A 23128-nucleotide genomic window follows, 5' to 3' on the forward strand; every position below is an offset into this window, starting at 1 on the left:
CCCATAAGAGATTCTTAACCATAGAGAACAAACTGAGGTTTGATGGAGGGAGGTGGGTGGGGGATGGACTAGACTGGTGATGAGTATTGGGGAGAGAACTTGTTGTGAGGAGCACTGGGTGTTGCATGTAAGTGATATATCACTGAATTCTATTTCAGAAACCAATGCTGCACTATATGTTAAATAATTTAAATTTAAATAAACAAATAAATAAATGTAACATGGGGAGATTAATTTACAGCACTTCAGTCACCACTACCATGCATTAATGCAAAAGTATAACAGAATGCTAATGACAAAAATTCTATAAGTACAGGTACAAAATTCAAAAGCTCATCTTTACTCTCACATAGTTAAATGGATTTCCTAGTCACCTACCTTGCATAAAAATGATATATGAAATATTTGGAATCTCATTTTTATTATGTTCGCCATATATTACTAATGCTATAAATGATGATGATGATGATGATAATAATAATAACAATAATAATAATAAATTAATATCCCAAGAAACGAGAGGCACTGTATGGTTTTCTGAGACTCTGTGCTTAAGCTTCAGCGTTCTTTTTTTTTTTTTTTTTTTTTTATGATAGTCACAGATTGAGAGAGAGAGAGAGGCAGAGACACAGGCAGAGGGAGAAGCAGGCTCCATGCACCGGGAGCCCGATGTGGGATTCGATCCCGGGTCACCAGGATCGCGCCCAGGGCCAAAGGCAGGCGCCAAACCGCTGCGACACCCAGGGATCCCAAGCTTCAGCATTCTAAAGTCAAAGATTTCTGCCCTAATTGAACAAGAACAGATCAGAAACTAGAAATTATGAATATTTATCCCTGTTTTTCTTGATTTTCTATGTGGTCTTTTAATGGGTTACTAAATTCTTTATAATTTCAGGTAATTCATCCATAAAATAAAATAGGCATAATAATATTTATCTGCTATCCTTAGGAAGTTGTCAAATAACTAGACACTGCACTCTGAAAGCTAAAATTTTAAAAATCTTGCATAGTAAATTAATATATTAATGCTATGTATGACATTTCATTGCCTTGAAGTCCTTTATAATTCTCAAATGACTTACAATTGCTAGTATGTAGAGCTGCTGGCTCTACATAGACATTTCCAGGCAAAGCTCAAATGCATCTAACTTACAGGCAGTAAACCCACTTTTGTGGTGGGTATAGCTACTTTCTCTGCTCAGCATCTCTTTCTTCAGTGAATCACAGCTCTAGCATTTCTAATGGCCTACCCTGGCTATAGGAATGCACATTACAAAGATCAATAAGAACAAACAAATTCTCTTTTCTCTCAGGTCATTAAGCTAATGCTGCCATTGAAAATATTCCTTCCGCCATAGAAAGGAGGAGAGTATTATTGCACCAACATAGAAAGAGAACACACAAAGTTCAGACATGCTGCACGTTCAGTTCTAATCCTTCAACCACTGATTTCTACCAGGCCCAACCCAATATCTTTCCTAGACATATCTTTCTTTGATATATAAATAATAAATTTTCTTTGATTAAGTTAGTTTCTGACACCTGCAACCAAGAATTGCAACTAATACATCTGGTATGAGGGAGTAGTTGGTTTAAAAAAGGAAATGCCTATTGCAGTAAGTAGATATTTTTACCTTCTTTCAAAAACACAACAAATGAAGCACATGTATGATGCTTCTGAAATGAATTAAGGTTTATATTATAATTTTCAACGGGAAGTCAATGTCAAGAAGTGTGAAAGCGCTGAGATTTTGCCCTACTTGCCAGCTAACAAGTTACCCTGCCATGTTTGCTAGTAGAGACATGACACTCCCAGATCAGAAACAAAGGACAGTTTATTACTCATAACAGCTTTTTTTTTTTTTTCCAGATTCCCCAAGCCCCAGTTCCCACAGAGTAAATTGACACTGACACATACACTGGGTGTGTTACAGAAGAGAAAGGAACCAAAATCTTTTATAATGAGCATTAAGCTTGCCTGACCTTTGCCCTAGAAAGAGATATCATCTTTATTTTACAGATAGTAAACAAACTCACCCTTTGCTCAAGAGGGAGGTATATCTTCCAAGGCTGTTCACTACAAATATTGTTGACAAGATAGTCTGAAATAAAGGTACTCAGTGTCTCTGCTCTCAAAACCTACAGTAATACAAGAGACCAATGGAGAACTATGACTCAATAATCAGTACAGCAAGAAGCATTAAATATTTATTGAATAGGTACCTTTTGTCTGCTATAAAGAATCTTATATTTTCCTTTTAAACTTATTATAGACTAATATTTAGAGCTATTGTAAAATGGGGGATTGTTGATATAACATTTCAAGGTTGGTTACTTAGGAATACAGTTCATATGATTTTGAACACTTTTATTTCCAGAAAACAAATAGAATATTATCCTTCAAAGACATATCACTCATAACCTATTTATTGATAATAAAGGATGAGATTTTTTAAAAAGGAGTACATCTCAGCTAGATATTGAAAAGAGATCAATCTTATATAAATGATTCACAAAAAAGATATCAAAACCAATAGTGCAAAGATAATATGTTCAAGATGATTTATAAGTCCAAATAAGCTTCTAATTGTTGAAAGTGGGGAAAAGTTTTTCTACAGTAGAAGCATAGGGTGGATAAAGATGAGAAGGATTTCCATTGTTCTGTGTCACAGTCTTTCTTTCTTTTTTTTTTTTTTTTTTTTTTTTTAAGATTTTATTTATTTATTCATGATAGTCACAGAGAGAGAGAGAGATGCAGAGACACAGGCAGAGGGAGAAGCAGGCTCCATGCACCGGGAGCCCGATGTGGGACTCGATCCCGGGTCTCCAGGATCGCACCCTGGGCCAAAGGCAGGCGCCAAACCGCTGCGCCACCCAGGGATCCCCACAGTCTTTCTTTCAATCTGGTCTTCTCTCTCTGTCTGCATCACCAGAATATTAGAAAAAAATGTTTAAGGCAGAAAAGGCAGAGTTGTCAGGCTTTGCAGTAACCTCTCCATTTTACTAAAAGTATAATCAAAAAGCTTTACAGTGGCCTTCAGGAAGCTTCATGATCTGCACCTACTCAACCACTAGCTCTCAAACTTCATTCCAGTCCAGCCCCACGTACATCTCGGTTTTTCCTTGAACACACAAGGCTTGTCTTGGAGACTTGGCACTGTTGTTATTTGTGCCTGAATTGTTGTTCCCCCCAAACATCTACATGGGCAACTCTCACTTTCCTAAACCTTTGAGCAAACGCTGCTTTCTTGGGGCAGCCCAGGTGGCTCAGTGATTTAGCACCACCTTTGGTCCAGGGTGTGATCCTGGAGACCCAGGATCAAGTCCCACGTGGGGGTCCCTGCATGGAGCCTGCTTCTCCCTCTGCCTGTGTCTCTGCCTCTCTCTCTGTGTTTCTCGTGAATAAATAAATAAAATATATTTTTTAAATGTTACTTTCTTGTTGAAACCTACTCTAACCACCCACTTTAGGAATGGCTACTTACATTCCCACCACCCTCACTCTCTTGTTCCTCTTTACCCACCATGTTTTTTTTAAATTTTCCCATAGCACTTCTCACCTTCCAATATGCCATATAATTTATAATATTTGTTTTCTGTCTACTCTCATTAAAATATAAACGACATAAGGACAGAGATCTTTTTTGTTTTGTTCATTAATATATTCAAGTATCAAGTATAAACTATGTCTACTACATTGTGGGCGCTTAAATATACTGAATGATGAATAGGTGAATATAGTATCATTCACTTAGCTTTAACTCTCGTGTCACTTAACATATACAAACCATGGAAACTCACACAACTTGATGAACCTTTCTGAATAAAATAGGAATAGTCGGGGATCCCTGGGTGGCGCAGCGGATTAGCGCCTGCCTTTGGCCCAGAGCGCGATCCTGGAGACCTGGGATCGAATCCCACATCGGGCTCCCGGTGCATGGAGCCTGCTTCTCCCTCTGCCTATGTCTCTGCCTCTCTTTCTCTCTCTCTCTGTGTGACTATCATAAATAAATAAAAAAACTTAAAAAAAAAAATAGGAATAGTCGCACCTGGTTCACTGGATAGTTACATGAATTAAATGAGACTCTGTATAGAAGGCATTTAGCACAAAGCCCAGCATAGAATTAGAATGAACTATTGGCTATATAAACAAATTTGAACTCCAATTTAGAAGAGTGCCAAATTCCATTAAGGACCAAATATTTCTAGATATCTTTCCTGAGTTGTAATTGAGAACTCAGACCCTCAGAATGGAGAAAAATATTTATTCCCAGATGTATTACCATGCTGTGGCTTACAGACCTGAAGTTCACAATGTTCCAACTTGCCACTTCTTGTCTAAAAGAATTTTGTTTCATCCAAAACTTGGAGGTCTCTTCATTTAATTTTCTTCCACATCACTAAAAGAAAAAAAATTAAATAATTCATCCCAACACGAATTCATGAGATCTAATTATTGGCACTTTACCTTACAAAAATATAATCACTTACCACTTCTTCTAGTTCAGTTCCAGACAGACAAACAAGATTCAATCCTGCCAAAGACTGACCCTGACTGTGGACTTTCTTAGGAAAGGAGCAGGTTTGGAACAAGATTTTTTTTTCAAAGATTTTATTTATTTATTCATGAGAGACACACAGAGAGAGGGAGAGGCAGAGACACAGGCAGAGGGAGAAGCAGGCTCCACACAGGGAGCCCGAAGTTGGACTCGATCCGGGTCTTTAGGATCAGGCCCTGGCCTGAAGGCAGCGCTAAACCGCTGAGCCACCAGGGCTGCCCTGGAACAAGATTCTAAACTCATTTCTGCTTCAGGATTCTTATAAGCCTGAGCTTCCTGTGGATAATAAGAGACCTCAGAATAGTAGCAACAGTAGATCCCAGCCCCCTGGGGTAGTTATTGAGCTTATAATGAACTCTAAGAACCTGAATCATGTACTAGACATGCAATGCTCTAGAAGATACAAGGGTAATAGAAAGTGGTTTGAAAAGTTATAGCAACAGTTATTGCAAAAATGGCAGGCTATGAATTGACTATATGAATGCTAAATCAATGTAGAATAAAGAATTGAAAGAAAACCAAAAGTAGGGGCACCTACTTAGCTCAGTCAGTTGAGTGTGCAATTCTGTTTCTGCTTGAGTCATGATTTCATGGTTGGTGGAATTGAGCTCTGGGATCAAGCTCTGTGTCTGGCTCTGTGCTCAGTGGGGAGTCTACTTGGAGATTCTCTTCCTCTGCCCCTCCCCCCACTTCTGTGAGCTCTCTATTTCAAATGAACAAATGAATCTTAAAAAAAAATAAAAGGAAACAAAAACTATCGGAAGGATCAAGCTGCAGTCCTTCAGTTCTGCAGAGGTTCTGTAGAGGCCCTGAATGCTTCTTTTCTTAGTCAAAACACCAGCTTAAAATAGTATAAGTCAAAAGAAACAATTTACTAAAATGAGACAGACATATCTTATGGAACTCAAGGGTAGTTGGGCTTCTTATAGGGATGTAACCAGGAAATGGAAAAGTGTCCATAATTCAAGAAAATATTTGTTCTCTCAGTCTCTCAACTCTCTTCACAAACTCATTTTTTTTTCTCTATGCCTACATGCTGTCTCTGCTTCTCAGTATGCAGAAGTTGGCTGCCCCGGAGCTCCCTAGTTTACATCACCCCACTTCCAGCCACTGCAGAGACTAACACAGCCCTCTGAATCCAAATGCCAGACTCCTGTGCTAGAGAAATGAATTCGTATAGCTTGGGTTAGATATATTCCTATTCCTTTCTTTCCCCTCACCTGCCTCCTCCAATTAACTGTAGCCCAACCAAATATAGCTGACTTGAAGGAGCAAGACAGCGCACCTCCACAGGTGTGTGATCATATTGAATTCTGAGGGAATAAGACGTTCTTGTAATTTGGGCAAGTATTCAAGAACTTATTACTCCTCCATCCTTACCCCACACCTGTGAAATTCTGTGCTCCTTTGAATTCTTCCTCTATGAACTCTCTGAGGGCCTAACCATGGGGTAGAAAGAGAACAGATTTCAAGTCCTGAGTTAGGATTTCCACAGCTCCTTTCTTCCAAATTCTTGCCTGTAGCCTATCCCTATTGAGCAGCATCTGGATCAAACCCTGAAATTTCCGCCTCAAGTTCAGGGATTGAAGGCGGCTGGCATTTTCCTTCCCTCTGGCTTATTACAGGTAGTTTCAGATAAAAAGTGACAGAGACTTTACCAGCCACTGCTTATATAAGAAAAATAAAATATGGTCACTCCCCTTCATTAGTAGAGGAATGACAAAAAGAACAAAAAATTACAAAACACTATCAGAAACACAATCACGTAGAAAAAATTGACAGCACAGAGGAGAAAATCAGCAACTCATGTTAACAACCTTTTTTAGGGGACACCTGGGTGGCTCAGCCAGAGCATCTGCCTTCGGCTCAGGGCATGATGTCAGGGTCCTGGGATCAAGTCACACATCGGGTTCCCTGCATGGAGCCTGCTTCTTCCTCTGCCTGTGTCTCTGCCTCTCTCTCTGTGTCTGTCATGAATAAATAAATAAAATCTTTAAAATAATACCCTTTTGGGATCCCTGGGTGGCGCAGCGGTTTGGCGCCTGCCTTTGGCCCAGGGCACGATCCTGTAGACCCGGGATCGAATCCCACGTCGGGCTCCCAGTGCATGGAGCCTGCTTCTCCCTCTGCCTGTGTCTCTGCCTCTCTCTCTCTCTGTGACTATCATAAATAAATAAAAATTTATAAAAAATAAAAATAAAAATAAAATAAAATAAAATAAAATAATACCCTTTTTTTAAAAAAAAAGCCATTATCCTTAGAAAGCAGCAAAGGGAAAGCAGCAGTTGTTGGTATTTTGTGGATAAAAAAGTTCAAGCAACCAAAATTAAACAATAAAATGGCTTCTCTAGAATGTTACATGTGATTGCAAGACTGAATTTTCTCTTTGTATATTAAAGAATTCTATGGTAAAGAAACAATTAAGATTTAGCCTTGGTAAAGCACATGAGCATTAGTATTCTTTCTAAGTTTAAATTGATAGATGATTTTTGGTACATTCAATAAAAAAATTTAACAGTACATCTTTTGAGTGAGTTATGCGTAAATTAACCGGAAATACTCATGCTTGGCAATAATTTCATTCATAAAGTAATTTAATTGTGTCAGAGTGCTGCTAATTTAAACAAGATGACCTATCCCAAACATGACATTCTTGCATCAGCAGGAGATTCTTAGCTAATAGTATCATAATTTCCAACGGATATTCCAGAAGACATACACATAGCAGTGTCATTATTATAACAGCTCCACAACCATCACTCACCAAAAAAACTATCCTGGTACCTCCATCTTTTCATTCAGAAAACAGCTCCTGTAAATAAAAAAATGAGTGATAGGGCTGAGGCAGTACTTGGAAGAAATTGCGAAAAAGTGAACATCTCTGTTTCTCAGAACCACCACTCTTCCTTCGTAGTTTTAACAGAAGTCTTAATTTATTATATTATCTTTGCTTTTATGTTGTCTTGAGTGAAATTCAATTCCATCTCTCCCTTTGAGTCATGTGGAGTGGCTGCTAATGGGAATGATGACAGCACAGGATTGAGTCATACAGTCAAGAGGGAAAGAAAAGCTGCTACAGCTGATTATCATTTCTCCAGATGCCCCAGCACAGCTCAAGTAGCAGTGATTATAAATTATAAGTGCAGGTCCTTTCCAAACAGCAATGGCAAAGTTAATCGGAGAAAAACAACTGGACATCTTTGTGCCAAGTATTTATTGTGTGTGGCACAAAGTGCAGGGTTACAAAATCTCTATCTTCAAGAAACTGGTAAACCAGTTCCAAAGACAAGCCATAGACATATAAAAATTTGCAAAACAAAACCATGGTTAAATTTACCAATGGTAGTAAGGAAAGCATTTATTTACAGGATAATAGAGATTTACATAAGCACAGTACAACAGTATACAGAATTCTCACTGGCATAGTCTCATTTAATCCTGATAATCAATCTGAGAAATTGGTCTTGTCTCTCTTTTACAGATGAGAGTCCAATGGTTCAGCAATTTCAAAGTCACTTTCTGACAGTTCTAGTAATGAGGCAGCTTTCCTGATATTTTCTTTTACCAGTCGTTGAGTTATTGTGCTATGTTTAGATAGAACTAAGATACGGAGGACCAGGTTAAGACCATAGGTTGTCATGATCTCCTTTGTTGGGCATAGGTATTACCAGAGTTGAACATCTGGAAAACAAGCAGGTCTCCAAACAAGAACCCAAAACTTTTACATTCAGCCTGCAGGAGAAGGAGCTTTTATTCCTTTGGGCCTCAGTGTCTTGATCTTATTCTTCAAAGAGGGTGGAGACTCCTGATAATTGATATAGAACATGTCCACCCACCACAAAGTGGCTGGCCAGGTCCTCAGAGTGGGACAGGGTTGTCTAGTCCCAGAGGACGTAAACCATTTGTAACCCTTACTATCCTCAATTCATGGTATTTTCTGGCTGTGTTTGTTTGTTTTCCCTTTTGTCCTCACTCAGCCCCAACTTTCAACATCTTAGCTGAATATATTGGTCTTCAGTGCTGAGTTGCAAAGAGCAAATGTACTCCTGAGACATTTGTGGTGTTAAAGGTGGTGGTCCCTGAGGTAAAAGTGAGTCTTAGTCAAATCTACCTATTCTCAAAGTGAAGATTTTTCTATGAACAACTAAGGAGTAGTTGAGGTCATTTTACTAGTAGGGAAGGCAGGAGTTTCCTGTTTGTGAAACAGGTTAGTAAGTAAGGTGGGAGTATTGAACTTCAGTTTTCTGACCTTAACATCACCCCTCTTCCTATTGCCACACCCACCTAACACAGAAGAAGAACAATGTGGAACAGTGCTTTTCATGAGGTAGAGACATGACTAATTAGTTAACACTCCTCAGGAAAACCAGTAGAGAATCTTTGATCCATGGAATAAAATATATTTGTATGTAATCAGAGAGATAAGAAAAGAATTTGAATGTAATGGTCCCACAAACACCTAACAAGGTGATTTTCAAGATGGCAGTCATCAGAAGTTTTGAATGCTGAATTTACTCAAGGCTTCATTTTTCAAAGTGCTCTTAAATCTCTTTTGTATCCCCCACCTTTTTCTCCATTGAAAGGTAACTTCAGACTTTAAAACTCCCCACCACTCAACCACCATATCCACTGGACAGTTGGTACATAGTGTGATTATACTTCTACTATTCACCCATCATATCAAGTCTTTCTACCTCACAGCCACAGCTATATCCCAACAAGGTTGTGAACTAAGACATGCTAAGGCAGTCTCCTGTATCCTCAGTCTTTTCTGGAATTCTTGCAACTCCTATGTTTGAAATGACTAAGCTCTAGAGGAGTTTGAATTTGCCTCCATCAGTATATCACTAAAACTAAATTTTAAATTTGTTGGTGCTGTGACTGCTGAACTGCTCTTTAGCAAATGTAACAGGAACAGATACGTTGCACAGTTTGAAACCAGTGACTAATATGAAATTTTGCAGTATTTATGCAAGGTGTCACTTCACATTAACCAAAATTTTTGAGTTTGAACCTACCTTAAATATACATAAAAACTATAATAATTTACTCAGATATTTATTTCCCACAAATGATCTACAAGTAACTCTACTCTGCTTCTCTAGTTAAAGATGACCTGAAAAATAAAAGAAGAAAAAGAACAGTTTTTAAAGAAGCACTTAGCTTGTAAAATTACAAGATGATTTTTTCTTGTGGTTCATAAACTGGCTCTGAGGACAACTCTGAGAAAGTGATGTTAAAATGCTGGAGCTGGGATCCCTGTGTGGCGCAGCGGTTTAGCGCCTGCCTTTGGCCCAGGGCGCGATCCTGGAGACCCAGGATCAAATCCCACGTCAGGCTCCCGGTGTATGGAGCCTGCTTCTCCCTCTGCCTGTGTCTCTGCCTCTCTCTCTCTCACTGTGTGCCTATCATAAATAAATTAAAAAAAAAAAAAAATGCTGGAGCTAAGGAATCATCAGGAGAGTTAAGTGTCTAGTTTTCCAAGGTAACAATTTTCAAGGGTACAGTGCTGCCTTCTCTTTATGCTTCCTTCTTTTTTGAAGAGGTTTCTGTTGAAAAAAGTTGATCTTGCTTTTTAATGGTTTTATATATATATATATATATTTATATATTCAGATATATATGAATATAAATATATATCAATATAAATATGAATATATATTCATCATTCATATAAAATATTCTCATATATTTCAATAATAATTTGTGTTCACTTTATTAGCTTTAAAGCAATACAATTATAAAAAATACACCAAAATATATCAGTTTTCATCTCAGGCTAGGGGACAGAGTGTGATTGTTATAGTTTTTGTTTCCTTATGGCTTTCTGTATTTTCCATATTTCCTACATTGAGAATGTATTTCTTTTATAATCAGAAAAAATTAAGAATTATTTATAAAGTAAGCTTATTCATACTGAACTCTGGGGGGGCGGAGGGTGCTTAAGCAGTACCATTATTCCTTCTGAGAAAAACCAAAATTTCCTTTCATAAGAAGAAATAAGGTTTATATAAGAATTATATAACCAGACTCTGGTTGGCACCCTATTGAAAGAATTTTCTTTGAGTGGATTTTATGATCCAAAATATTAATTCAGCACATTATTTCAATGTTCTCTGCTCTGGGTGGCACATTAATTTTCTCTCATTGACTTCCAAGGAGTTCTGTGTGTGAACAAGCTATCTAGGGAATGGAACTGAAACCTGGCTCAGCAGGCACTCAGCATCTTCTGTCATGGTTCTCTTCATTGTTTACATAGCCCAGAATTCTTTTGGGCCAGGGAAGCATTTGTTTATTGAATTTTCCTTAAGATGCCAGTAGGTTTAAATTAAGGAGGACTTCATTTAGAGAAAAAGCATGCAGAGGGGTTTCATAACACAAAGAATTTGAGAAATAGAAATATTTTACCCATTCATTTGTTCTTCTCATCTTGAGTAATTTTACGTGTCCAACTTAGACATGGGCAAGGCTCTTTTTTTTTTTTTTTTTTGTAGGGTTCTTTTTAAATTAAAAATTATTCTGTAGTGTAATTAAAATCCCAACTTTTTAACTGCCCTAAGGACTTTCCTCTTTATTCTTATTCACATCAACCCTTCTGGTTCAGGTAACAATAGAAAACCTGATTTAACTCTCATATACTGATGAATAAAGTTAAAAGTTAGATTCTTCTGGTTTCTACAGTTTTCTTCCAGTTCCATAAGGAATTGTTATTAGGGAATCAATGAGCCTTATTTCTCTAAAGATAGAATTTATATTTTGCCCTCTGACATGTGTTGTTATTCTCAGCATGACTCTAGACTAGATATGAAAATCTGATATTGCCAGTGGATACTCACTCAGTAATGAAGCAGAAGTAAAACAAAATTTTCCAGTCTCGTTTTGGATTAGACACTAGCTACTGAGCTTTACTTGACTCTGGGTTTTTGTTTTGTTTTGTTTTGTTTTTTGACTCTATGTTTTAAGGCAACTCAATATCCATTTTATTTTCTTTATGTACCTGGACATCAACCTCCATTCAAAGCAAGTGTGAAATGGTATCAGTTAAGAAAATATTAGCAGCCAGAGACATCTTTTTTTTTTTGCAAACATTTCAAGCTCATCTCATTTCACTAGATTTCTATTCATATAGAGTATCTATGGAAATATCCATATGCAGGGGTAGCCTGTGTGGCTCAGCGGTTTAGTGCCGCCTTCAGCCCAGGGCCTGATCCTAGAGACCCAGGATTGAGTCCCACATCGGGCTCCCTGCATGGAGCCTGCTTCTCGCTCTGCCTGTGTCTCTGCCTCTCTCTGTGTGTGTCTCTCATGAATAAATAGATAAAATCTTAAAAAAAAAAAAAAAAAGAAAGAAATATCCATATGCAAAATACGAAGATAAGGTAAAATACAGTCACTGGGGGTACCATTTCTTTATTTATGAAGGAGTTAATACAAGTTTAAAAGACACAATTCCTAAAAATCATTCCTTTGGTTTACTTGGAGTTCTCAAGGTTCTAATATTATAATATTACTTTGAAGGTGTAACAAAAAGAAAAAATGTACATAGATTCACAAATCTCTTGGTTCCTCAAATAAAAGTACATTTCTTAAAAAAGAAAACTTCCAAAAGCATTTTAAACTTATATTCCAGTGTAGTTAACATACAGTGTTACATTAGTTTCAGGTGTACAGTATAGCAATTTACCACATCCATACATTGCCCAGTGCTCATCACAAGTGCCCTCAGTTTGTTTTCTGTAGCTAAGAGGCTGTTTTGTTGGCCTTTGTCTTTTTTCCCTTTGTTTATTTGTTTCTTAAATTCCACATGAGTGAAATCATACGATATTTGTCTTTCTCAGACTGATTTATTTCACTTACCATTATACTCTCTAGCTTCATCCATGTTATTACAAATGGCAAGATTTCCATTCTTTTTTTATGGCTCAATAATATTCCTGTGTGTGTGTGTGTGTGTGTGTGTGTGTGTGTGTGTGTGTGTGTAAAAACCTCTTCTTTATCCAATCATCTATCAGTGGACACTTCGGCTGCTTCCATAGTTTGGCTATTGTAAATAATGTTGCTGCAATAAACATATGGGTGCATACATCCCTGTGAATTGATGTTTTTTTTTTTTTTTTATAAATACCCAATAGTGTGATTACTGGATCATAGGGTAGTTTTTAAGTTTTCGAGGAACCTCCATACTGTCTTCCAGAGTGGCTGCACCAGTTTGCATTCCCACCAACAATGCACAAGGGTTCCTTTTTCTCCATATCCTCACCAAACACTTATTGTTTCTTGGTATTTTATTTAGCCATTCTGGCAGGTTTCAGGGGATATCTCATTGTGGTTTTGACCTGCATTTCCCAGATGATGAGTGATGTTGAACATCTTATCATGTGTCTTTTGGCCATTTGTATCTTCTTTGGAGATGTATCTGTTAATGTTTTCTATCCATTTTTAATTGGATTATTGGAGTTTTTCATGTTGACTTGTATAAGTTCACTATATATTTTATATATTAACTCCTATCAGATATACCATTTACAAATATCTTCTCCCATTCAGTAGGTTGTCTTTTTGTTTCGTTGACGGTTTCTTCTACTGTGCAAGCACCTTTTATTTTGGTATAGTCCCAACAGTTTATTTTGTTTCTCTTGCCTGAGGAGACATATCCAGAAAAATGTTGCTGGGGTCAATGTCCAAGAGATTATTGCCTATGTTCTCTTTCAGGAGTTTTGTGATTTCAGATTTCACAGTTAGAACTTTAATCCATTTTGAGTTTATTTTTTAATATGATGCAATAAAGTGGTCCAGTTTTATTCCTTTGTGTGTAGCTTTCCAGTTTTCCCAATACCATTTGTTAGAGAGACTGTCTTTGCTCCATTATATATTCTTGCCTCTCTTGTCATAGATTAATTGACCATATAAGTATGAATTTATTTCTGAGCTGTTTATTCTGTTCCATTAATCTATGTGTCTCTTTTTTTGTGCCAGTAGCACTTTGTTTTTGTTACTCTAGCTTTGTAATATAACGTGAAATCTTTAATTGTGATTCCCCTAGTTTTGTTTTCATTCTTCAAGATTGCTTTGTCTACCTGAGGTCTTTTGTGGTTCTATACAAATTTTAGAATTATTTGTTCTAGTTCTGTGAAATTGCTGTTGGTATTTTGATGGAGAATTAAATCTGTAGATTGCTTGGAGTAGTACAGACATTTTAACATTTTAACAATATCTGTTCTTCTAATCTATGAGCATGGAATGTCTTTCCATTTCTGTGTCATTTTCAATTTCTTTCATCAATGTTTTATAGTTTTCAGAGTACAGGTTTTCACCTTGTTGGTTAAGTTTATGCCCAGGTATTTTACTATTTTTGGTGCAATTGTAAATGGGATTGTTTTCTTAATTTCTCTTTCTGCTGCTTCATTAGTACTGTATAGAAATGCAATGGATTTCTGTACATGGATTTTATATCCTGTGACTTTACTGAATTCATTTGCCATTTCTAGTAGTTTTTTGGTGGAGTCTTTAGGGTTTTATATATAGAGGATAATATCACCTGCAAACAGGGAAAATTTTACTTCTTCTTTACCAACTTGGATGCCTTTTATTTCTTTTTGGTTGTCTTATTGCTGTGGCTAGGACTTTCATATCATGTTGAATAAAAGTGATGATAGTGGACATCCTTGTCTTATTCCTGACCTTGGGCAAAAAGTGCTCAGTTTTTTGCCCATTGAGTAAGATGTTCTCTGTGGGCTTTTCATATAAGGCCATTATTATGTTGAGGTATGTTACTTCTAAATTTGTTTTGTTGAAGGTATTATCATAAATGGATATTGTATTTTGTCAAATGCTTTTTCTGCTTCTATTCAAATGATCATATGGTTTTTATTCTTTCTCTTATTGATATGATGTATCACATTGATTGATTTGTGACTATTGAACTATCCTTGCATCCCAGGAGTAAACTCCACTTGATCACAGTGAATAATTTTTTTAATGTATTGTTGGATTCAGTTTGTTAATATTTTGTTGAGAATTTTTATGTCTATATTCATCAGAGACATTGGCCTGTAGTTCTCTTTTTTTGTGGTGTCTTTATCAGGGTTTGGTGTCAGGATAATACTGGCCTCATAGAATCAATTTGGAAGTTCCCCTTCCTCTTCTATTTTTTGGAAAAGTTTGAGAGGAACAGTTATTAACTCTTCTTTAAATGTTTGATAGACTGCTCCTGTGTTGCTATCTGGTCCTGGACTTTTGTTAATTGAGAGTTTTTTGAGTACCAATTCCATTTTATTATTGGTAATAGGTGTACTCAAATTTTCTATTTCTTTTGGCTTCAGTTTTGATAGGTTATAAATTTCAGCAATTTTTTAAAAGGGCAGTGTGGGGAAAGGGAAGGGAGAGAGAGAATCTTAAGCAGGCTCTATGCTCAGTGCAGAGCCTGATGAGGGCTTGATCTCATAACCCCAAGATCATAACCTGAGTCAAGATCAAGAGTCAGGCACTTAACTGATTTAGCTACCCATACACCCATTTCAGTATTTTAAAATATTGTAGAAATGTATAATTGAATGAGTGGGGGGCTCCTGAGTGGCTCAGCCAGTTAAGTGTCTGCCTTTGACTCGTGTCATGATCCCAGAGTCCTGGGATCAAGCTCCACATTGGGCTCTCTGCTCGGCAGGGAGTCTGCTTCTCTCTCTCCCTCTGTTCTCTCTCTCTCTCTCTCAAATAAATAAATAAAATCTTTTTTAAAATAATAGTTGAATGGGTGGCACAATAACCATTTATTGAGAATGTCTATGATATCAAGAATTTGTTTTTAATTTCATGGATAAATATATATTATTACATTATGGAATTCCTTCCAAAAGATGTGGGAATTGGATTTGCAAAGACTTACTCTGCAGTTTACAGATTATCTCTACTTCATACATTTTATGAAAATTGTTTAAAAATATTTTGTTTTCCAAACTGTGGTCAAAGTTATTCTGTCCAAGGAAGTCCCATCTCCAAAAATTGCTTTATTTTAGAGGGAGAGAGAGAGAGAGAGAGTATGTGTTCATGATTTGGGGGAGGAGGGCTGAAAGGAGAGGGAGAGAGAGCATCTTAAGCAGACTCCATGCCCAGCATAGAGCCTGGGGTAGGGCTCCATCTCACAACCCTGAGATCATGACCTGAGCCAAAATCAAGAGTCAGATGCTTAACTGACTGAGTCACTCATGTGCCCCCTTTAGGAATTGCTTTTAATTACAGGTAATTAGGATGGCATACCAATTACTTGCAAGCACTTCTTACTTTTTGTTAACCAAGTCTTGATTTTTAGTTCATGTTTTAATGTTATTTTCAGTTCATTTAAATTTCAGAAAGTTAATGTGGACAATACAATTATAAAAGCAGTCAGCTTTCCTTTCTCTTAGAGCTGTTTGTAATTGGTTTGGCCCTGGCCACAATTATTCTAGAACTAATATCCATCAATTGCATACAATGTTCCAAACACTATGCTTGGTGCTAAGTAAATAATGGTATGACTAAGCACACTATTATCTCTAGTCACCAATAATGTAATGGGAATAACTGCTACTCAACCAACAATAACCAAACAAAGCAAAACAGGTTCTAAGAAGAAGTGCAAAATACTATGGAATCCCATAAGGAAAAATTAATATTGAGTGAGGTTTTAGAAAAGGTTCTCTGGAGGAAATTACATTTAGGCTGAGACCTAATGGTAGTTATCTCCCAATATTTTTCTCCTTATACCACTGTAATAGGACTTTACCTGGATATATAGAGGTTCAGAACAAAGACTCCTTCCTTTCTCTGGAGCTAAATGAAGTCAAATGACTAATTTTTGGCAAAGGAAATATGAATAGAGACAATGTATGGAACTTTTGTACCCTCAGAGGGAAAGTATATGATCTTATTTCTCTTTTCCTCACTTTCTACTGTCTAGAATATGATAATGGAGACAAGGCATCCTAGAGAACATGATTAAGGGAAATCCTATGAGGATAGCAAAATAATAAGAAAAGAGTATGGGCCTCTGTTGATATTAAGAGTATAGTAATCATACCAACTTAAATAAACCTGTCTTATTTAAATCACTGTTATTTTTGTTCTCTGTCACACACAGTTGTACATATATGTTAACACTGTCTTGAAGGAACAGGCTACATAAACCAGAAGAAGAGCACAGCTTCCTAGACAAATAGATAATTATGCAGAACTCATTCATGAAACTAAACTTATTCAATATTTCTGGAATGGAAGTAGATAAAGGCAGATTTATCAAGATGAAGTTGTAAAAGTGCTATAGCAGATTGTTGTAGAAATGACCACCAATTTATTAGTGTCTCCAAGTATTCATCTAAGCCTGACCATGTGATTTCCCTTGGCTAACTAGACAGCACCCAAGAATGTTAGCAAAGACTTGAAAAGTGCTTATACATAACGTTTTCTCCCTCACATTGCTTTTTTTTTTTTACATTGCTCTTTTGAACCCTGAAACTACCACCTGTGAACAAGCCTGAGCTAGCTTGTTGAAAGATGAGAGACCATGTAGAGCAGAAATGTATAGTCCCAGCTGAGCAACTTTAGATAAACCAACCATAATGAGTGAGGCTGTATCTAACCTCCAGCAAAGCTGCAAGATGACCACAGAGATCTGCCAAAATAGCCCAGATGAGAAATGCCTAGCTGACCTACAGAATCATGAGCAAATAAATTGTTTTAAGCTGCTATGTTTTGGGGATGCCTGGGTGGCTCAGTGGTTGAGCGTCTGCTTTTGGCTCAGGGCATGACCTTGGAGTTCCGGGATCAAGTCCCACATTGGGCTTCTTGCATGGAGCCTGCTTCTCCCTCTGCCTATGTCTCTGCCTCTCTCTCTCTATTTCTCATGAATAAATAAATAAAATCTTAAAAAAAAATAAGCTGCTATGTTTTGGAATGGTTTGTTACACAGCAAATGCTAACTGATACAAGTAGAGGACAGATATATGATTATGCTTATTATTAATTCACCCCATATTTATTAAGCCACTAACTATATATCAGACAGTGGTTAAGTAGGCAATGGAGATGCACCAGTATCCAAGACACAAGGTCTCTGCCCTTGATGGAGCTTACATTCTTATTGGCCATACTAAGGAATTTGATTTGTCATAAGGAAAATTAAAAAAAAAAAAAACTATTAAAAGTCTTTAAAACAAGAGCTAATTAATTCAATTTGCATTTTTAAAAGATTGTTCTAGTTACAATGTGGAGAATAGATTGGAAAGGGTAAGTATATACACTGAAAGATGAGTTAAGAGACTGACACAATAGTCAGATGAGGGATAATTGTGACTTAAACTGAGATGATACCGGTGGACATAAAGAAGAGAGATTAGTTAGCTAAGATACAGAAAGGACAGAATTTGGTAATTGATTAAAACTATAGAGTAGGGAAAAAGGATGATCTAGGATGACTCACAGGTTTCTAGCTTGAGCAAGTCCTCAGTAAATAATTCTGCCATTTACTGGAGTAAAGAACATGAAAAGTAGATAAGGTCTATGTAATAAAGATTGTCAGTTCAGATTGGAAATGCTCATGAAATATTAAAGTAAAAATAGCAAAAAGATAATTCTGGAGCTACATGAAACATCTTATCTACATATATAAATTTGGAATTATTTAGCATAGTGATGGAAATTAACCCACAGGAGTAGATGAGATTGCCTAGAGAGTAGATAGTGAAAAGGAGAAGAATGGAAGACTTTGGACAGAATTTGGAGGAATGACAACATTTAATGGTTTAGCAGAGAAGGAGAATCTATCTAAAAAATTTTTGAGAAAAAAAAATCACCAGAATGGGAACCTAGAATGTGTCTTAATGTAAAAAAAAAAAAAAAAAAAAAAAAAAAGGAAAAGAATATTTTAAGAAAAAAATGGTCAACTCTATTGAATGCTGCTGAGTGGCTAAAATAACTGAAGACTGAAATATCTTACTTGGATATAGTAACTGGGAGGCCATGGATGAGATAGCAGATATTACTATAGAGGAGGACTGCAGTTGGAAGCCAGGATGGAATGGAGTGAAAAGGCAGTGAAAAACAAGGTAAAAGTGACAGTGTACACAACATTGTCAAGAAGTCAGGCTGTGAAGGTGCACCTGGGTGGCTCAGCTGGTTAAATCTCTGGCTCTTTATTTCAGCTCAGGTCATCATCTCCAGGTCATGGGATTTTGTCCTGCAATGAATGGGCTCTTTATTCAGCCTGGAATCTGCTTGGGATTCTCTCTCTCCGTCTCCCTCTGCTCTTCCTCTTGCTCACACATTCTCTCTCTATATCTCTCTAAAAAATTCTTTAAAAAACAAAAAGACGGGGGATCCCTGGGTGGCTCAGGGGTTTGGCGCCTGCCTTCTGCCAGGGGTCGTGATCCTGGAGATCCGGGATCGGGTCCTGCGTCAGGCTGCCTGTGTGGAACCTGCTTCTCCCTCTGCCTGTGTCTCTGCCTCTGTCTCTCTCTCTCTCTCATAAATAATAAAAATTTTTTTTAAAATAAAAAACAAAAAGATATCAGGCTGTGAATAGGAGAGGAAAGATAAGAATGTGACCGCACAGGGAAACATGGGGTCAAAGAATGGCTTAAATATTTACATATTTTAATACTGACGAGAAGAAGCCAATAAAGATGAAGAGGTTGAAGCTATACGTTAAAGTAGGGATGAGATTCAGGTGAAGGAGATGATTGTTTATAGGAGACAAAGCAGTTTGTCCAGAGAGGGGGGGGGGGGGGAAGAAGAGATAGCAGCAGATGCAGGAATATTTGTGAATCTAGTGGCAAGAAGTCAGAGGAGATCTGATATGATGATTTCTCTCTTTACATGCAAAATACAGGAGGTAGTTGTTATGCTGATAATAAAGAGATGAGGGAAGTGAGACTTGGAGATTTCAGGAGAGTGAAGAAAGTTTGGAATAGTTGTTATGGAAAGAGGGAAAGCAAACTGAGTTGGGAAGCTGGGTAAAATTGCTGAGCACTGTTGAGAACCAAGTTGAATTTGTGAGCATGAATTTTATAGTAGTGCCATTTGAGTTTAGACTGGGGGAGAGGGATTATTGGGATAACCTAGAGTTGAAGGCTTTTCAGGTGAATGTGGCCAATAGGCAAAAGGTCAAGGGAATCATTAGCAAGATAGTTGAACTACCACAGGAGCAAGGAATCTAATCTAAGGAGGATAATGAGAGAGGTAAAAATAGGAGGAAACTGATTTATCAAGAGAAAGAAGAGAGGGGATCCCTGGGTGGTGCAGCGGTTTGGCACCTGCCTTTGGCCCAGGGCACGATCCTGGAGACCCAGGATTGAATCCCACGTCGGGCTCCCAGTGCATGGAGCCTGCTTATCTCTCTGCCTCCCTCCCTCTCTATGACTATCATAAATAAATTTTTAAAAGAAAAGAGATCAATGGCCTAGAGCACCAAATGAGGTAGAACAGGGCAGAAATAGTTAAGCAGGAAGCCTTGAGGACAAGAGGACAAGCAGACCCTAGGGTGACCCCCATGATGCTCACCTCCCAGTGCTCACACTTTTGTGTGATTCTCTTCACTTGAGAGTAAGTAGGACCTATCAATTGCTTCTAACCAATAGAATACAGCAAAGGTAACAAGATGAACATGATTACATTACACAAGACTATAATGGCCATCTTAAGAGGAACCTTGTCTTCTTTGCAAGTTTGAAGAAGCAAGCTGCCACATTGTGAGCTGAACCATGCACTCATGTCAAGGGCCATGTAATAAGTAACTGAAAATGTCCTCTTGCCAGCAGTCAACAAGAAACTAAGGCTTCCTCTCTTTCTTTTTTTGTTTTTTTGTTCGTTTTTTTACATGACCATGTTTATCTTTTATATACATATCTTTTATATATATATTTTTATTGGAGTTCAATTTGCCAACATATAGTATAACACAGTGCTCATCCCATCAAGTGCCCCCTCAGTGCCCATCACCCATTTTTATTTTTGTAAAGATTTTATTTATTTATTTGACAGAGAGAGAGAGAGAGAGCCAAAGATCATAAGCAGGAGGAATGGCAGAGGGAGAGGGAGAAATAGGCTTCCCGCCAAGCAGGGAGCCCAACTTGTTGTGCCCAAGATTGCGAATCCGAGAAAACCACTAAGGAGCCGACACTGATTCAAGTACATGAGGGTTTATTAACAAGCTCGAGATTGGGTCCAAGTATACCCGACACAGCGGAGCAGGGACTTGGACCCTGAGATGGGTTACAGCTGGGTTTTTATGGGCTGGTCTAAGGGTAAGGTGGGGGTGTGAGAATCTCCAGTAAAGAGGTCTCACAAGCTCTTGCTTCCTTATTCCCATAAGGGCATGCTTTGTGGTTTTTTTCTGTAGCCAAGGTAAGGTAGAGTTCAGTTCCTGGTCACAGTGGCCTGGTCACAGTGGCCTGAGATGGCTGCCGAAGCTACAATGGCTATACTCGTGCCAATGTTAAACTTGAATGGCCCTAATTTTCTCGGCCTCCACACGACTCAGGGCTCGATCCCAGGACCCTGGGATCATGACCTGAGCCAAAAGCAGACACTTAACTGACTGAGCCACCCAAAAGCCCTGAAACTAAGGCTTTCAATCCAACAGCCTGTAAAAAACTGCAATCTGCCAACAATCACATGAGCTTAAAAACAGATCCTTCTCCAGTCTTGCCTCAGTTTAGACTGGATCCCCAGTCAACACCTTTTTGGCAACACTGAGAGACCCTAAAGCTGAGTCTGTACTCCTAACACATAGAAACTATGAGGTAATAAATATGTTTTAAGTTTGTAATGATATTATCACAAAGCATATATAATTAATAGAGAAGATGTAGTCAAATGAAAAAATATCAAACCAGAGGTGATGACAAAGCACAGGGTATTAGCTCCAGAGGAGGTAGAGGACATGAAGTAAAGAAAGGGGTCAGTGGAAACAAGGAGAATTAGAGAAACAAGTTGTGTTATTTGTTTCACAATGACCAAGAACTTATATCTGCAATGAGCTTCAGACTTTAAAAACATGTGATGAAAATAAGTACCAAGAATCCTCAGCTGTGCATATACAGAAAGACGTAGTCTCACATCAATAATGAGAAGATAAGCACCATACTGGGACATCTGTGTTTAGTATAAAATGATAATACAAACCACAAGCTCTTTTGGAAGCACCATCATGAACATGGTCTTTGGACATGTCTGTGTTTGTACCATAGCTCTGTGATTTACCAGGTATATGGCCATTAGAAATTATCCTCAGGTCACTGAGTTTTTGTTTCTTTCATGTAAAATGTATTTATTTCAGTGTGGGGTTGCTATAATGATTAAATGAGATGATAGATGCAAAACACTTACTGCTGTGCCCGGCATAAATATAGCTCAAATACAACTCTTTGCTTCAAGAAACTTTGATTTCACAAGAGTAATTGATCAAATGGACTAGAAAGCAATGTCACATAGGCAGTTAAAGAGAGAAAGCTCTTAGAAGAACCAATATGAAAAAATAGCCACTCATCTGTATACATAGAATAGCACATAAGGAATGGAGAAATTCATTATGTCTCACCAAAGATGAAGAAAGAGGAAAATCCTAGTTTTTAAAGAAATGAGATAATGGGTTAAAATTTTACAGAATGTAACAAAAACTTCAGAAATATGATCTAAGTTTTTCCTGAAGAGACACTGAATCAATATCCATACTTCACAAGATCAACACACTTTTAAACGTTTCTTTTCCTGTGAGTAAAGACTTCATTTTAGGACTATCTCCATGTGTACTGCTGGCCTTTGTGTTGGTTTCACATGCAGAGCCTCTCACTTCTTCAGGAGTAAAATAAAATTACACTTCCTCAGGTGCGTATTCTTCCTCATGTTAAGTTATTCTTTAAAAGCAATAAACAATGTACATTTGATGATTAAAATAGAATTATTTTTCATAGGAAAATGAAGTCTAGCTCAGTATGTTTTAAATTCATGCTCCCAAGAATAAACCCACAATTCTCCATTTCTTTACCAAAAAGGGGGGGAAAAGTCATCTGTTTTAAAGGATATGAAATCCTGACATTTGGGTTAATTTACACTTAAATTATCCAAACATATTTCAAAAACTAGTTGATATTTGAGAATATATATTTCAGATATTTTAAATAGAAAAATCACATTTTATGTAAGGTAAACAAACCAAAACACCAAAAGATTGAATCTTGTGGAACCTATGGTCTTATGAAATACAAATAGATTTTAAAGTTAGAAAGCTTTCTTTCTCATCCAACATTTATTCTAAATTTGTGCATGTAAAAATATCTGTAATGTCTACAAAATGCCCAGGTGTTTATAATTATTAATAAGTGAAAATGTTTGCAGAACTTCATGCCCTTGGCCAGGACATAACATTTAGACACATTTCCAACAAAGAACTGAAGGATTTCTTTGATGAGTAAACCACCCATTTTGAAAATAAAAGGGTACATGCAATTCATGAATTTTAGAATAAGGCCAAATTTGTGGTCTCAAACCACCCCACACAAATAATTTTTTAACTATATCATATTCTATCAAATTTTGATATA

The 23128-nt window shown here is 37.3% G+C and overlaps 1 long non-coding RNA gene across 1 annotated transcript in view; it reads right to left on the reverse strand.

Moving 5' to 3' along the window:
• Positions 1-2891: 2891 nt before the first annotated feature.
• Positions 2892-23128, reverse strand: part of LOC119869296 — a 36961-nt gene continuing 16724 nt past the window's right edge. Inside the window, exons 2-4 of the long non-coding RNA XR_005370749.1 lie at positions 7324-7371; positions 4303-4400; positions 2892-2921 (exon numbers count right to left, since the gene is read on the reverse strand). This is a non-coding gene — a long non-coding RNA (uncharacterized LOC119869296). The remainder of the gene's footprint in view (positions 2922-4302; positions 4401-7323; positions 7372-23128) is intronic.

Source organism: Canis lupus, chromosome 15 (genome assembly GCF_011100685.1).
Source record: "Canis lupus familiaris isolate Mischka breed German Shepherd chromosome 15, alternate assembly UU_Cfam_GSD_1.0, whole genome shotgun sequence".
NCBI classification, from domain to species: Eukaryota; Metazoa; Chordata; class Mammalia; order Carnivora; family Canidae; genus Canis; species Canis lupus.